This window comes from Castor canadensis, chromosome 10, assembly GCF_047511655.1.
Source record: "Castor canadensis chromosome 10, mCasCan1.hap1v2, whole genome shotgun sequence".
Classification (NCBI taxonomy): domain Eukaryota; kingdom Metazoa; phylum Chordata; class Mammalia; order Rodentia; family Castoridae; genus Castor; species Castor canadensis.
Genome location: NC_133395.1, coordinates 122,977,631 through 122,996,255, shown reverse-complemented (window position 1 = coordinate 122,996,255; position 18,625 = coordinate 122,977,631). Strand labels below are relative to the sequence as shown.

The following is an 18,625-nucleotide window of genomic DNA, read 5'->3' as shown; positions in this document are numbered from 1 at the left end:
GAGGCTGAATTCCAGAGCTTTCTCTATCAATTATCACAGTTGGCCTGCAGTGAAACCCAGATAGGTAATTGCATCTTTCATCTACCCTCCTTTTGGTGTCTGCAGACAATTGGCTAAGAACAGATGTGAGGGGGCCAGGGCATGACTCACAGGCTTTGAACGGCTGCGCTAGAGAACAAAGGAGATAAAGCTTGCATGAGGTACAGGAGAGTTGTTTGCAGGACATTCATGAGGCATCAGTGCAGGTGGCTGTGTGGGCTTCCCTGGCATTGGCTTCCAGCTGAATCTCCCACAAGCTCCTGAGTCATATGCTCTGTCTGGTTCCTCCCCATAGGTTTCTTTCCCCATCTTTATGCCTAGTGTTGCTTCCCATTTGGTATCCATTCCCAGAATGCCTTCTCTTACTTCAAATACCCCACTCTCCTTTTAAGAGTGACTTCAACCCCGAATCTCCAGTGCCACCTTCTAGCAGTACTACTGGCTCTGAGTCATCCTTTCTCAGTTACCATTAGCCCTTAATATTTTGTCCCACATGTCTCTAGGACCTCTAGCTCTCTGATGATTGTTTTGAATTGTAACCACATTTCCTCTCACCCGACTAGGATTGGCAGGACGTCTGGTTAAGAGCACAGACTTTGGAGGCAGACAGATCTGGGCTAGAACTCTTGCCTGTTCTGCTTTTTCTAAAGGTAATGATACTTCTCTAAGCTTTGGTTTTCTTTCTCTCCCTTCCTTCCTTTCTTTCTTCCTTTATTCTCTAATTCCTTCCTTAATTCCTTCCTTCCTTTCTTTCCTTCCTTCCTTCCTTTCTCTCTCTCTCTCATCTCTCTCTCTGTTTCTTTTTATGGTACTAGGGTTTGAATTCAGGGCCTCATGCTTGCTAGGTAGATACTCTACCACTTGAGTCACTCTACCAGATTGCTTATCTGCAGAATGGGAACAGTGGTGCCTATCTCCCTGGGGTTGCTATGAGGATTAAATGATATAATGTCTGGGAAACACACAGACATTATACTCCATTAATGTAGCTGTTGACATTATGAGGAAGTTTAAGTTCTTGTGAATAGTGGTAATGGCCTTGCAGAGCTAAAGACTACATAATGAAAATGCAGAAACATTTATCAAATGAATAAATGGGTATTTGCCATTAATGTTGAATGTTCCGGTACATATACTTTTATATGAATGGTTCAGTCATTTGATTCATTCTTATAAATTGCCCAATATGTGCTTGGTTCAAGTGGAGAAAGGCAGGGAATAGACATAAACAGGATAATCATTGCTCAACCCCCAATGTTCAAATCTAGCAGAAAAAAAAAAAATGCAATTTAGGGTAATTCCCAGTCTACAATATTGTCTTCTGATAGATTTTTAGCATGCATTTACTTTTTCAAATGTATGTATTTGAGTAAATCAGGGAAAAAAATTTATATCTTGTCTACTGAAATGATGCATAGCAGGCAAAAAAAAAAAAAAATAGATGGGCTAAAGTACAAATGCCAGGTGCAGAAATCTTGGTAGAAATTAGGAAGCACCATGGCATGTTAACTACCAAAGTCACTGCACTTTTTGTGACCTACCCAGACCTTAGGCAATTTGTGCTCCACAGGATGGTAAAGTTGGGCTTGCAGCCTGCCTTATTATCTTGGTCCAAAGGCCTAGTCACACTCTAGAAACACAGATGCATGTTTCATGATGAAGCAACTAGATTGATTGGTTGGGGGCCTATTACACAAACAATGTCTCTCCAATTGTGAATTCAAGGGGCCAGAACCCAGGATTAGTTTTTCATTTATTTGTTTTTTTAACAAGTATCTCCAGTTGATTCTGACTCAGCTAGTATATGCAGACCGTGATTTATGAAACTGTTTTAAATAGTTTCAGCAGGTCTCATTTTTCCATTTTCATATATAAGTACATAGTATTTCTAACATATTCACCCTCTTATACCCTTTCTTTATATCCATCCCCCTCCCACTGGTACCGGCTACCAGATAGGACCTGTTTTACCTTCTATACTCTGTTTTTGAAAAAAGGCATTTTTTTTTTGTTTAAGATAGCTCTACGGGGAGTTTCACTGTGACATTTCCACATATATATGTACTATAACCTGAATTGGTTCATCCCCTCTTTTTTTCTCCTTTCTACCTTAGCCCCTTCCTGTGATTTCAACAGGTTTAAAATTTCTATATTCATTCCATTATAGAAAGTACATCAACCATATTCACCTTCTTAACTACCTTCTTTTATCCTCCCTCTCTCATATGTGACCTCCCCTTAGCATGACCTGTTTTTCATAATAAAGAAGAATAATGTAGGGGTGAATTTAGCTATGATATATTGTAAGAACTTTTGTAAATGTCACAATGTACCCCCAGTACAGTAATAATATGACAATAAAAAAAGAAAAGAAAGAGTGCTTTAGAGAAAGTCATTGAAATTTGGTCAAATTGTATATGAGGTACACATGTGTGAAAATGGAAAAGTGAGACCTTATTGAAACTATTCCAGGACTGGAATAATTGGGGTTAAAGGAGAACAATGGAGGGGGTGATTTCAACTATGACATATTATAAGAACTTTTGTAAATGTCACAATGTACCTCCAGCACTACAATTACATACATACATGTATACATATGTATATATATATATATATATATATATATATAGAGAGAGAGAGAGAGAGAGAGAGAGAGAGAGAGAGAGAGAGAGAGAGGGAGAGAGAGAATCTTCTCACCTTAAAAAAATGCGTATGAGGAATACCAAGCACTGTGGATGGGGACTGTGAATTTATGCTGGGGTGGGGGGAATAACATTCAGGTGCAAAAATGCCTTGGAAGGTTGAGTTGCAGTCTACTTGCTTCATGTTTACATTTTCATAAGTCTAAGTATTATGAAATCCATTTCCCCAAGCTTTTATCTTTATTAACTCCCCTTTCATCCACAAGTGTCTCTACAACAGAGCTATGTTAGTAGAAATACTGAAAAGATTGCATTTCAGGGAATTAACTGTTGATTTGGGATTATTTTTATATGAAACTTTCAAGTACCAGCATCAATTTTCAGGTAATAGGGATTAAGAGGTAGAAGAGGTCTGGTCCAGCTAGCAGAACTACTAACAGACCATGTCAAAACCAAGACAAGGACTGCCTTGTCTTGGTTCTAAATGGGATGAAGGATATATGGAGGATGAAGGCGAGAATTGGGCATCCTTGTAGGAAGCACAGCAAAAACTGTGGAGGAAGGAAAGCATTGGAGAGTGTTGGCTTGGTGTTTCCACTAGACATAGGTTCTCAAAGGGAGCACAGTCATCAGGAAAATTTTTTCAAACATGTCAGGATAGTTTAGGTTGTCACTGTTGGGGGGACACCATTGGCATTTAGTGGGTAGAGACAGGGGTTGATTGTCAGCATCCTGCAATGTGTGAAATGGACACACAAAATGGGAAATTTTCCTGAATCCTGGATATTTTCAGATGTCCTGTTGGACATTTGGTTGAAAACTTGCATGTAATTCTCTCATCTAGAACTTAGACTACATGATAGATAGATAGATAGTCAAATAGATATGCTTTAATATCATTATAATTTCCAGGAATACAACTATAGATGGTAGATGGTTAATTATCTTCAGTTTTACCAAACGTTGTCCACCATTTTAGAAAATCATATCACCAGGGATAGTACTAGTCATCAAAGTTTTAAACTATCATTTCAATTTGTAGCTGTTTACACACATAGTGATTTCATGTGGGTAAATATGAATGTGTGTAATTAATTTGCATTGTACAATGTCAAATGGAAAGTGAAAGAACGGACAGCATTCCATGAGTATTTTCTAACTTTTCTAAAATCCACAAGGGCTTGTTGAAAGTAGATGCATGCATCAATGTGTCTTCTAGTGTAATCATGCCTGGGACTTACATTTAAAAAATTATTGTTTTATTATGAACTCATTTTCTTTTATTTCTCTTCAACTTGTGAGGTCATCAGGCTAATGTTTTTCAAATTGTTAGTGATGCTATCAAATACTTATAACAGAAAGTGAATATAGGACCCGATAAGCATAAAAACTCCCGGATTAAGACAGAAGGCTAAGAATTACAAGGGCATATTTGCTTAAATTCACTGGTCATAGGGCTGGGATGGGTATGGCATGGGGTGAACCTTTGACTTTAGAAGTTATCTCTCTATTGCCAAGGTTACTGGTTTGCTCAAATATATCATTTTTAAGTCATTTATTTTAGCAAGAGATAGATAGGCTTTTAAATATTTTTCATAATGTTTTGTGTGATATGAATATTTATGAAATAACAAATTTGGCCAGAAATGGCTGTTGTATGGCTTCCTTATCAGCATCCTCAGGGTATCTCAATGTTTTCCTTTTGCTCAGAAACCACAGTATCAGAGGGGTCTCCCATGAGAAGGATTATCTGAATAAACCATTTTCATGATAAGAATACAACCCAATGGCTCTCTCCCATCCCAGGTTATGTGCTTAAGCTCGACAGAGAAATTTCTTTTTCTTCTTTTTTACAAACTAAGCAATGCTTCCCACAGCCCCACCCCTCCCTCCACAGATGACTTGATGCTTCCCAGAACGCCACACACTTCAGAATCTATCCCTTAGGCAAGTGTAAGGATTACTGAAACCAAACTTTGGCAAGATGGGGGGTCTCATGCTTCCACAACAATATAATGAAATGGTGAGGCATGTGAATGAAGTTTGTCATCGTTTGGGAAGAAGTTGTGCCTAACTGTTGATAGAGAATTGGTTTCAGTGTAGATCCTAGGCCTGGTTTCACAGTATCAGAGGGTGGCAGCATATATCACATGGGTTTATAAGATTCTGCCTGAGAAAATAAACTTGCTGTTTTCACTTAGAAAGCAAATATATTTTTATCTGTCATTTTAAGAAACAAGAGAAGGAAGCTATAAAATCAATCATGATTGTTTATAGAAAACAAGCTGTGTATTGTATTAGGTGTTTAATAAAAGGATCATGTAGATACAGTCTCGAAGGTCCCTCCATCAGCATTGAGATGGGTTTCTTTTAGTCTTTAGGGATCAGTTACCAGGAAACAGAAAATGTGACACTCATTTTATGCTGGGATTGTAGCTACACGCCATGTTTGTTGTTCTTGAGCCTACAGACAGGTTGCTTATGCCACAGAGAGTATGCAAAAATTAATAAATAAATGAAGCTTTTTCATGGTGAGGACACAGCTTTGATGGATCTGAAGAAAACACACAGCCATTTTCACCTAGAAAGTATTCTGTGTAATGTGATACACTCAGGAATTGGATCCAAGAGTCATTTTAGGACTGTGGCCTGGTATTGAATACATCCAACAGACTGACCCATTTTCGTCTGGGTTTTCCAGGAAGTTGTTTTGGCAGTAGGTAGAAGTTGGTTCCAATCATCAACAGGGCAATATTTGATAGTTTGGTCATGTTTGAAAGCTTGAACTTTGCAGGAGAATGGATTGGGTTTGAAACTAGAGGCTTTGCTTACTAGCTAGATGCCTTCAGGGAAGATATTGTAAGAACCATGACAATGGCAACATTGCTTTATGAAGAGTTTTAAATATAAATAAAAGAAGAAAAATGTCATAATATAATGAACCCCCATATACTCATCATCCAGCTTCAAAAATTACACCTATTTCGAGCATGTTACTTAAGCACGTTCTCACAGTACCTTTTAGCAAGAGGTTGGTATATAATACATGGTCCAAAATATTTATTCAATTTTAAACCAAGAACATCCTTGGTTTAAAAACATAGCAAACTATGCTGAATGGAAAGTAGATCTCTGTGGTTTTACTGGCCTTTAGAACTTCACAGAGTCCATAAACCCTTAGCACAAGATGATTAAATCTTATATTTAAATACTAAACCAAGCCCCCAAACAGTGCAGTAATCCAACCCTTAGCGTTGTGTCTCAGTGAACTTTCCACATGAAACATGAAAAACAAAAAAGTTCCTTAGGTGTGTGAAACTGTCCTTGAAAACACAATAGGTACAGAAAACAACAAGTGGGTAGCTAGGAAACCTCATCCCTAGGAAGGAATACCCCTTTTCCTTGGGTCTCCAGGCCACCAGTGCTAAATGACCTCACAGTTAATAACGGTCCTGCCATTTCCTTCTGGCTATTCTCAGAGTCTTGCATGGCAGAGGGAAAGCATTCCTTTAGTGCCAAAAATAGTTGTTGCTCTTGGGTCAGGATGAGAAACATTTTGCTGAGCTTTAGAATTCAGAGTGATTAATTTGCAGAAAGCTCTGGAGGGCCAATTAAATGGGACTCTCCTGTATGGAGAAGACTAGTTTAGGGGAATGAAAATTGACTGGCTCTCTATGCTGCTTTTCAGAACAGCTCAAAAACAAGAGTAAATAAAATGATGCTAGAGAGAAAATCAAATTTCACATTTGATTTATAGGGATTGTCATGACCTTCAAACAGTCTAGTAGGCAGGGTAAATAAACATGTAGGATTTTCAAAATCCAAACCTTAGGTTTTATATTTTAGAACCAAAAGCAGTTGATTTTAAGAGTGGTTCCATTGAAAAGCACATGCATTTAGGTTTTAGTGTGATCTTGGATAAAACTTTTCACCTGTCTGCCTTAAGCTTCCTGTGTATAAAATGGAGATGGTAAGACTCTATTCCATGAGGTTTTGGCCAGGTACAAAAGGTAACACAAGTAGATGTATGGACACTGCCTTGAAATACCAGATTAAAACATATATCTTTATCATCATCACTGCTATTACTCTTTTCATGAGTTGATTAGTGGTATGAATGGATGGAGATATTTTCCTGCATGACATTTCTGCCGCCATTAACTTGGCTGGTGATAGGTTGATAATGCAATTGATGTGGAAATCTTGGTGCAGTTATTCTATGGGTTTCTATACCAAATTGCAGAAAATCCACATACAAAGTACACCTTTTCTCTTCTCCTTGGCATCCAATCTGTTGACTCTTTATCTGCTTTAAACAATGAGTCAAGGTTGTACTTGGCAGGACAGAAGTTTAAAAACAACATAAAAATCGACTTCTTTTTGTTTTGATCCTAGCAGAGGGCCTTTTGCTACACATTCAGAAATGATATGTTGGATGATTGAATGAATGCTATATATGTTCATTATCTATTCTACTGCTTTTTGAAAGGCAACTGTTAAGCTGTGCTCTTCCTTCTCCCATGTTTGTTTTGCCTCCATAACTCTAAACAAAACAGCCAGTTCACTTCTGCATTACCCCCTTGTTTTCAAACCCAATTTAACTCAGGCCTCATATGTGCTAAGCCTGTGCTCTACCATTGAGCTCTAGTCCCAATCCTTCTCTTGTGGTTGCTTGGCCATAACTATAGTGATTATATGGCATAATGTGCTCATTACTTAACACAAGTTTGGCATTAAATATGCAAATCCTGTACAATTGTATTTTAAGGTATATATCTTTGTCATTATTTTAACCATAAGTAGGAAATGAGTCTCAGAGAGACTGAACACGTTATCCAAGCAAAGGTGGAAAGTTTTCACAAAGGTGGAAAGTTGCAAATCCAAGGTTTGTTCTAATCTAAGTGGCTCTGAATTAAAAGCTCTAAGTTTATTGTTGAACAGAGAGAGATTTGCACCAGGAAAATTTTTTTTTTTTTATCTGTAAGGCACTCAGAAAGACTTCTCACATAAGTAAAGGACTTGAGAGATATTTAACTTGACATTGCCTTTACCTTCCACTGGTCTCATCAGCAGATGGTCCCATGATTATCTGTTCTTCAAAGATAATTAACTGGCCATGGGAAAAATCAAAACAGGACCAAGACCCTTGACTTCTGAGTAGCACATGCAGGGTTGCCTGCTATTTTCTCCCTTCCCTTGTTGTTTGAGCACAAATCTCTCTGATTTTTGCATTAGTATTCCTAGTCAGTCCTCTTGTCCTCTGACCTAGTCACTAAATGTTGAAGGTCCTCAGCCTTGTCTTCATCTTCTTCTAACTTATCTTCTTGGTGATCTCATCCACCCCTATCTTTTCATATCACACGTATACCCAAATGACTCACAAGTTTATCTCCAGTCTTGATCTCATCTCTTAACTCCATCCAGGCTCACATATCAACTGTCTGCTTCCCATCATTTGAATGCCTTGAAGGTACCCCACACTCAGCAGGCCCAAGACTGACTCTTGATCTTTTCCCCCAGGCCTGGTCCTCTTCCAGAGTCTCTCAGTGAACAGCACTACTATCTGTCTACTTGCTCAAGCAGAAGCCAAGAAACTAGGCTCTCCCTGAGCCCCATACTCATTATCGAGCCTTGCTGAATTCATTCTCTAACTCTCTCTGGAACCCTCTCCTTCTGTCTCCATTGCCATTTTCTTAGTCCAAGGCACCATCATCTCTTTTTTGAAACAGCAACTCACCTTCTACCTGCATCCATGTTGGACTCTCTGTACCCTGTACCTACAGAGATTTTTTTTTCTTTCAAAATATAAGTTGGGTAACATCATCCCCATACATAGACTCCTTCGTTTATTGTTCATTCTTTGTAGGACAGAGTCAGAAACCTAACCCATGGTCCACCAGGCACTGCATAGTCTAGGGCAGTAGTTCTTAAAGGATGGTCTTGGAATGTATCAGTGTCAACCAGCAGTGTGTTTTTGAAGTGCAAAAGCATGGGTCCTTTGGTAATTAATCTTGATTGTCAACTTGATTGGATGGAGACTCACCCAGGAGGTTAGTAAAGCATACCTCTGTTTCCACGAGGGCTGTGACCTAAGGAATGGATTCATTCCTTGATGGTTTCATAGTATGATAGCAGTATGGGGAAGTCATAAAAGGTAGGAGAAAGAAATTGGTCACTGAGGGTGTATCCAGGGCCTATGTCTTGCCATGGCCCCTTGGCATATGCTCTTTTCTCTGATTCCTGACTGCCATAATGGGAGCTATTCTGCTCTGCCATGATGGACTTTACCCTCTGAAGGGAAGAGCCAAAATAAATAATTGTTCCCTTTAAGTTGTTTGTGTCAGGTATTTTGGTGACAGAGACAAAAAAAACTAACTTAAACTTATTGGATTGGATATTCTGGGAATGGGGTCCGCCATTGTGTCTGAGATTGTTTCTTACGGTCTCCAAGCAAATCTGCTGAGTATGCCCAAGTTGACCCTGGAACCTATCTATGTTTCTGGCTGTCCATGGCCTCTTGTCACCATGCCAGCATCTTCCAACTTCCTTTCCTTTCCTCGTTTAGTATGTTTCATCCAATGACAGGGCCTTTGTGTAGCTCTTCCTTTTCCTTAATGCTTCTGCCTTTTCTTCCCCAGTTAGTGTCTACTTCAGGTTTTAGTTCAAGAAACCTACCTAGCACTAATTCATCCTAATACCATGCACTATTTGTTTGTAACACTTAAAACAGCTGTATTTTTCTTGTTGTGTGGTTGTTGATTAACATCTGTTTCCTCCACTAGACTATAAACTCCACCAGAATTGGAATTGGATTAATTTGTTTTCTGATGCTGTAACAAAATAACAGTGGTGGGGTAATTTCTAAAGAAAATGGATTTATTTACCTTGTAGTTCTGACGGTCCAAGAGCATGGTGCCTGAATCTGCTGAGGTTCTCAGGAAGGCTTTGAGCTGTGTCATACCAGGTCACATGGAAAGGGGAAGCTGGCATATGCAAAAGAGCAAGGATGGGAGGATGAGAGAGATAAAGGGGAGACTGACTCACTTTATAACAACCTAGTCTCATGATACCTAATTCAGTCCCTAGAGACCTAACTCATTCCCACAAAGCTAATCCTGCCTTGAGAAAACTAACCTAGTCATCAGAGAAAAATATTAATCTATTTATGAAAGTGGTATAGCATGACCTAGTCATTTTCTAGGAGGCCCCACCTCTTAAGGGTCTCACCACTTCTCAATAGAGTTACATCAGAGATCACACATGTCAGCCTGTGGGAGACAAACCATAGCAGGGACAGTGTCTGGGTTTGCTTGTTATTGTCTGTAGCATCTAGTTCTGGGATAGAGCACATACTCAGGTGTTTTCTGTATGAATGAATGCACAATAAATGGACCTCACCTTCTAGTATCTACATACGGTTTGAAGGCAGACATGCTGGAGACCTCACAGTCATCTCCCAGTTCCCTTGTTTTATAAAACAGGGCTATGTACCTCATAGACATATGGAGACAATTTCAGGAGGTGATATATGGACAAAACCTAGCACAGGGCCAGACATGCAGTTCTTCATAAATCTGGACTCTGGACATTGTCTCATCATTATGGCTCCATTTTTATTATCATTATTCCAGTTTCCATAAACTCCCTCACTCATAATGGTTACGTGTAGTTGAAACCAAACAGTTTACTTCCTGACAAGAATGCACATTTTTCAAATTGTAAGATGAAAATAAATACTTGTGCAATTTCCCCATTTTTTTCCAAAAAATATTACCTAGTATGGTTTCTCCAGAAAGTTCTAATTAGTCCTGTCCTTGGCTTCTGCTGCCCTTCGCCTGTTTACTCAGTAAATAATTGGAGAGTACCTGGATGTATTGTGCTAGTGTCTGGGGATGCAGACAGGGGTGGACTATCTTGGAGTTCACAGCAAATGATTCAGAGAATTACAAGATCCTCTGTGTTTGTGGGGCTAATGAACCAATCCTAAGTAAGGAGGGGTTTTTCCATCTCCAGGCCCATTTTTGGTACTTAGGTAAAAGTTACCCGAGCTCACACGAGCTCAACCAACTGGTGTACATGGTGGCATATGATACAAACCAAATAGATGAAGTGAAATTTTTTTCTCCCAATTTTGAATTAAATGGGTCTCTGTATGAGTTAATGCGTGTTTTCCTACAAACAGGGTTTCTGTGAAAGCCAGCTACCAGGAGAACAAAAGGATAAGGGCAGCTGGGAAACCCACATTGCTAACATATCTTCCAGGTGCTTCGAGGCATGCTGAGCCTTTGAGAACGATTCCTTTTTTAGGCTCTCTGCCTGATTTTCCTTTGGTTTGCTCTGATTTCTTTACTACCATGAACACCTGGAGCCAAGGCCCCTTTACCCAGCAGTTTGAATGCAATCCCTTCTCTTTCTCTTTTCTCAGTTTGATCCACATCTTAATCTTTGAACATCATCAAATATTCATCAGCATTTGATGAAGCTAGGGTTGGAAGGATCCAGAGTTTTCAAAAGCAGGTCTTGCTCTACCATGGGGAATCCAGTGATTCTTTCAGCAAGACTGCCTCTAAATCATCAGACTCAATTAGTTTATTTCAAAGAAATACCCAGGTGTTATTTGACCTTCAAACACATGGACTTCTGGAGTAATGAAAGTCTTGCCTATTCCCAGAATGCCCAGGGAACTGGATGGGATAATGCCTTTTCATAGTCTCTGAGTTTTCTGGTGGGCTAAGTGAGTTATTTAGGTTAGTAGTGTATACAGTTGTCGGCTACTGTTGCCTTTACTGAGAGAGCAGCCAGGTGTGAGCTATTACTAAGCAATACTAAAATAGTATTGGGACCTGTAGCCAGGGTCTGGCTTCCAGGTCTTAGAGGAAATGGCCCAGGGTACAAAAATAAGCAACAAGGTAGGTGAACAGCTAAGCTCTGTGTCTAGGCTTTAGTATCTCTCAACAGTAGGGGGGACCTGATGACTCAGGGTGTCTTTTTTGTCTTTTTCTAGCACTAGGGTGACTGCTAATCTTTTAAGACTTAGATTTTCATTATGATGCCGTAAGATTTCCTTGGATTTTTGACTAGGAGGCTGTTCCAACTACCAGCCTATGTTTTCTTAGTCTAACAAAGTGGTTAAAGTTGAAATGTTGAAAGTGATTGTCATGTGGTTTTGGAAGCTCCAAGTCATGGTTCTTCCTGCTTGCTAGTTGTGTGACATCAGGCAAGTTACTTAACTTCTCTGAGCCCCCTGTTTTTTCAGGTATGAAATGGAGCTGATAAATATTATTTTAGCATTTCGAAAAGTATGCTTAAATGAGGCCTCCAACCAAAAAGGGATTTAGTGGCCAAATACATTTGGAAAGGCCATTGGATTATTCTTCTCTATTTTTGATTTAATCATGTTTATTGTCAGATTTAAGACTTGAGAAGTTCTTAGAAAATGAACCTGGTTAACTTTGTTGAACCCAAAATGTCAATTTGAGTTCAAGTATCTTTTTCTTTTTTTCCTTTTCTTTCTTTTCCTTTTCTCTTCCTTCCTTCCTTCCTTTTTTTTTTTGTAGAAAATGAGGCAGTGTTTCATGAAATACAAATAATTGCATAGAATGATTGTAAAAGTTAAATAAGAATTTAAGATATGAGCTTTCTATAATGTCTGGCCATGGTTACCTAATACTAGCAAGTATTATCATTGTATGAATATCACTGAGGATTTCTGGCCATCAAATCAGAATTTGATGCACCTGACTTAGTCACTAAGTCAGTGTTGCCAGTTAGTTTACAGTTTTCAGCTGAGTAGTGACTAATGTTGGAATTTATTGAGTACCTATTCTGCTGGTCAGGGCATTCATTATGTAATTTAACATAGAGTCATCCATATGTTTAATCAATGACAAATCAACAAGGGAAATGTTACTTTTCCATTCATAGATATGGAAATTGAGACAAAAGAGTAAGAGCCTGACCAAGGTTGTGTACACACTCAATGGAGAATTCAGCTGATTTGTTTGGCCCAAACTCTTTACTCTCCTCCATTCTGAATACAAATACTTTGAGTCTATGAAGGCTATAGAGATCTGGAAGATATTCCTCCTGTGTCTTCTTCCTTATATCTCTTGCTCATCCTTCAGGTCCTGTGACTAGTCTGCTTCCTTCAGAAAGCCATTCCCAACTCTCCAAGTCAGAGCTAATGCCTCTTAACACTCCACCCTTGCCTCTCCACTGACTTACACAGTACTGTCACACCATTCACTTGATTTTCTTTCCCACCAAACTGTGAGCAGCCACAAAGTCTTAGTCAGCACTATATTCAAATCACATGATATACTGTGATCATCGCTATTTATTGATGAATGAAGGATGCCAATCAAAACTTCTATGGGAAAATTATTTATAGCTTAGGCTAGTAAAAGAATGGGAAAATTATTTATTTAATAAGTATTACTTATTTGATGTATGAGAACCTCAAAACATGGTTTCAAAGAATTATTGGCAGTAAGAATGTTGAGAATTCCTGCATTAAAATAATGCCTCCTGATAAACTGTATGAGGGCCTTATCTCCTCTCCCTGCCTCTAACCCCTTACTGGAGATTGAACCCACGGCCTTGTGTTTGCTAAATGAGTGATCTACCGCTTGAAACACACCCCAGCCCTTTTGTCTGTAGTTTGTTTTTGAGATGGGGTCTCACTGACTTTGCTCAGGCTAGCCTCAAACTTTCAATCCTCCTGTACCTACCTCCTGAGTTACAGGGATTACAGGCATGTATCACCAGACCTGGAGGGAAGTCTTTACATTACAGCGAGATTGTTAAAAGAGGGAGCCTATTTTGGGCTGAATCTTGAGGATGTTTCTAGAAAAGTGCACAACTTTGTGGGTTCACAATCTCACTTTTTAACAGGCCCCTGATTTGGTGATGGTGGTGTATGTGATTCTCCTGAAGGAAACCAGGACCCCCTAACTAATCAAGGTCACTGGCTGTGGAATGCTTTCTGTTGATTAAGCAGAATCATTGGCTTATTACACACACTGTCTCTCTTATGATATATCTTCAGAGTCCTAGTTATTCCCATTATGATTGAGGAAGCATAGGCTCTGAGAAGTGTTGAATTTACGAGTGACACACAGCTAGAAAGTGGTAGAGCAACAACTCAAACCCAGATCTGTCCCAAGAAGGTCTTTTTGCCTCAATTATACTTCCCTATTATATAAAATGCAAGCTTTCTTCTCTACTGGAATTATACTGACAATGTACATAATTCATTTAGGAAATTGGTAAATTAGTTCCTTCTGGAAACTAACCTTTGCAGCAAGGATACATAGATCACTTAGCCTGCAAGTCAAGGCAAATGTTATTTCAAAGCTTTGTAGTCTGAGCTTTCTGGGTTACTGTACCATCTTCCTCAATGGATGCCAAAGGATGTGGTGACAATGAGGAACCATTCTTAATATCAGAACACCGATTTCCTTGGTTACAACTGAATCTGCCTTTGACGTCTTATTCTTCTTATGTGCCATTTTTTCATTGTTTCAGTGTGCTAGTTTTAGGCTCCTTTTATTTTGACATTAGTTATGGTTTTATAGGCAAGGCATCACCCTGATTTTAAGGAACTGCCTATCTCAAAGGTTGATGGATTATTTCCTATGAAGGTTTCCATCCATGAATTCTTTGATGCATTTTTCTCTTGATCTTACCTACTTCATGGCCTTTCTGGAAGGCAAGGAGAAGGAGGGTTATTACTTCCTCTGAGCACATTCTTAAAGAGTGGCATGTTTTCAATTCTATAGTATGGTAATACATTGACAAGACTGTTTCCATTAAAATGACAAGATGTTGGGGAAGTAGCATGACAGTAAAGGGCAAAGTCTGTTCAATTCGTGGTTGAAACATCAATGATGGAAAATAGAAAAGGTTTCTTGAGTCTGTCACCATTTGTGATCCATACTTTCTACCACAAGTGCCATGAATGTCCTTCCTTTGGTTTATGCCCCCTGATGTTGGAACCTGGTCATGCTGCCCACCTGACTTTTGGACCATTGATTTTGACAATTTGGGGAGCTGACAAGTAACAGGTACTGGAACACAGCACTAGAGCAGTAAGGGATGAATTTCTGTTCACTTTGATTCAACCAGGTGATCTATTCTAATTTGATTTAAAAGTTGAATTGACTGCTTGTTGTTCATTTCTGTTAGCTGTACACAGACCAGTTTCTGGAGGAGTGGACATTCCCAAAGCTCTTTACTATTTAAATAGAAGAATTTAGTCTTCTATCACCAGTCTTTCAAAGTTGTGTCTGAGGACTACCTGCATGAGATTCACCTCTGTACTTGAATTACAGTGTGCCTGCCTTCTGCCATGTCTATAATGCCTGAAATTCAGAGGGTGATTCTACAATTTTAACAAACTTCTCAGATATTTCTTCTTTGCCAGATTTTAGTCTTAAAAAAGATTACCTGCCAAGGGACCAAGATTCAGAAAAGGAAAGAACTGGCAGATGCCTGGCAGACCATGTAACAATCCCCATCATTTGACAGATGAGGAAACTGAGGCAGAAAGAAGCACCAAAGTGGTTGGCAGCACTTAGGCATCATCTAGGCTCTTCAATGTCTCCCAGACTCATAGGTCAAAAATCATCTTGCTACAGCTGTAGTTGATTTTCCCTTTTTTCTTCCCTGGAGCCAGAGTATGGATTTGTTTCATCAGCTAATATTTTAGGAGGAAGAAATGAGAACTTGGATTCCTCATTATCTTCAGAGTAGGGTTCAAGTGAGTTACAGCCCTGATACATGGGTGCCATTCACTTCGCCAAAGCATCTTTGATCCCCCCTCTCCTCCACCTCCTTTGCACCTCCTTTGCACTCTGCTCCCTAGGTGCTCCCAACACTTTGTAGTTCACCAAATGAGTCAGATTCCTGCCTCTCAAAGGTTAGCGACAGCATTGTCTCACACTAGTCTTTGTAACAAAGTTCCCTTCTCTTTCAAGTTTCAGATTTCATCCTCCATCTCCTGGGAAGTTTTTTCTGATCTCCCAAACGTGGGTTACAGACACTTCGAGGTGCTCATCCAGTACCTTGTATAACCCTGTTCAAGTTAATTGAAATTGTGCTGCAATTATTTCAGTAACTTTGTCCCAACTATATTGTATGTTCTAAAGAGCAGGGACTGTTTTTAATGTTGAAGGGACACAGTGCACTACACCTTGGAGACACTCAATAAACTCTACAGTAATTTCCCTTTCATCCAAGGGTTCGCTTTCCATGGTTTCAGTGACAGACAACGATGATCCAAAAATATTAAATGGAAAATTGCATAAGTAAACAATTCATAAATTTAAAATTGTGCATTGGTCTGAATACTATAGTGAAACCTTGCACTGCTTACTTGGGATGTGAATCATCTCTTTGTCCACTTGTCTCCATGCTATATATACCAGCCACCCATTAGTCACTTAGTAGTCATCTTGGTTATCAGATTGACTGTGACAGTGCTTGTGTTCAAGTAACCCTTGTTTTATTTAACAGTGTACCTAATGTACAAGAGTAGCAATGTTGTAATTAAGATATGCCTAAGAGAAGCTGTGAAGTGCTTCCTTTAAGTAAAATATGAAAATTCTCTACTTAATAAAGAAAAAGTCATATACTGATTGCTAAACCCTATGGTAAAAGCAAATAGGAAAAGATAGTATATATAGGGTTCCATGCTAGTCATGGATTCAGCCAGCCCCTGTGAGTCTTGTATCCTGTTTGAATGGAGAGGTAGGGGATCTTCTTCACACACCCTTATCAACAAGCTTCAGATGGAGCATTATCACTAGCTAAGTCCATGCAAGCATCTTCAACTCAAGCCAAATGACCCCAGCTTGCCTAATCTATCTCACCTTTTACCATTTGCCAGTGTTAATGTTGATCCCAGCAGACCACTGTGTAGTTGAACATTTGGCATATGAACTTCAGCATCTTCTGCAATTTACTTACCATTTCTAAATTACCATAATGGCTACCATATAGCAAGTGCCTATGATTATAGCAAGTTCTATGTTATGGGCTTTTCATGTGTTATCTTCTTATTGCCTTGCAAGATAGTTCTGATTATCCTTTCAGATAAGAAATCAGAAGCTAAAAGGAAGTTAATCAATTTCCAAAAAATACCCAGGGCCAACAAAAAGAAAACTCTAGATGTTTCTAATTCCCAAATTCCATTCCTTTTCTGTTGTCAATAAAAATGTGGTTCCAGCAGCACAGCAACTAAGAGATAGCATGGATAAATGGGACCTCTTAAAACTAAAAAGCTTCTGTTTGTCAAAAGAAATGGTCTCTAAACTGAAGAGAACACCCACAGAGTGGGAGAAAATATTTGCCAGCTATACATCAGACAAAGGATTGATAACCAGAATATATAGGGAACTTAAAAAACTAAATTCTCCCAAAACTAATGAACCAATAAAGAAATGGGCAAGTTAACTAAACAGAACTTTCTCAAAAGAAGAAATTCAAGTGACCAAAAAACACATGAAAAAAATGCTCACTATCTCTAGCAATAAAGGAAATGCAAATTAAAACCACACTAAGATTCCACCTCATCCCTGTTAGAATAGCCATCATCAGCAACACCACCAACAACAGGTGTTGGCGAGGATGCCTGGGGAAAAAGGAACCCTCTTACACTGCTGGTGGGAATGTAAACTAGTACAACCACTCTGGAAAAAAATTTGGAGGCTACTTAAAAAGCTAAACATTGATATACCATTTGATCCAGCAATACCACTCTTGGGGATATACCCAAAAGACTGTGACACAGGTTACTCCAGAGGCACCTGCACACCCATGTTTATTGCAGCACTATTCACAATAGCCAAGTTATGGAAACAGCCAAGATGCCCCAGCACTGACGAATGGATTAAGAAAATGTGGTATCTATACACAATGGAATTTTATGCAGCCATGAAGAAGAACGAAATGTTATCATTCGCTGGTAAATGGATGGAATTGGAGAACATCATTCTGAGTGAGGTTAGCCTGGCCCAAAAGACCAAAAATTGTATGTTCTCCCTCATATGTGGACATTAGATCAAGGGCAAACACAACAAGGGGATTGGACTTTGAGCACATGATAAAAGCAAGAGCACACAAGGGAGGGGTGAGGATAGGTAAGACACCTAAAAAATTAGCTAGCATTTGTTGCCCTTAACGCAGAGAAACTAAAGCAGATACCTTAAAAGCAACTGAGGCCAATAGGAAAAGGGGACCAGGAACTAGAGAAAAGGTTAGATCAAAAAGAATTAACCTAGAAGGTAACACACATGCACAGGAAATTAATGTGAGTCAACTCCCTGTATAGCTATCCTTATCTCAACCAGCAAAAACCCTTGTTCCTTCCTGTTATTGCTTATACGCTCTCTTCAACAAAATTAGAGATAAGGGCAAAATAGTTTCTGCCGGGTATTGAGGGGGGTGGGGGGGAGAGGGAGGTGGCGGAGTGGGTGGTAAGGGAGGGGGTGGGGGCAGGGGAGAGAAATGATCCATGCCTTGTATACACATATGAATAATAAAACAATAAAAAATAATTTTAAAAAAATGCAGTTATTAACCAGTGTTACAATAGTCTGTTTTATGGTGGACCTGACAGGCTTTCTAGACTTAGCCATCTACTCCAGCACTAAAAAAGCTAGCAAATAGTAAGAGCAAATGGCTGTTACCCACATGCAGGTATGGCCAACTGTATGGTCCTCCCATGTCATCCAAAGAACTTCTTTGAACTGGGAGTAAATATGAATAGTCATTTTGTGACTCTTCAAAGTGTTTATTTCTGTATTTTCAGAACTCTTAGACAATAGATTGAGCACTTACAGTATTGTCACCTAGATTCTCAGTGACTTGAATATTAGGATAAACTGTGGAGGCTCTGCAGCCCCAGTTGTAGACTAACTTTTGCCACAAGAGTGTGGAAT

General features: G+C 39.2%; 1 long non-coding RNA gene across 2 annotated transcripts in view; it reads right to left on the bottom strand.

Moving 5' to 3' along the window:
* The window catches only part of LOC141411521 (uncharacterized), a 385,125-nt gene that overhangs the window by 48,452 nt on the left and 318,048 nt on the right, over positions 1-18,625 (bottom strand). For both annotated transcript variants that reach the window (XR_012436337.1, XR_012436338.1), the window contains one exon: positions 9,569-9,667. This is a non-coding gene — a long non-coding RNA (uncharacterized lncRNA). The remainder of the gene's footprint in view (positions 1-9,568; positions 9,668-18,625) is intronic.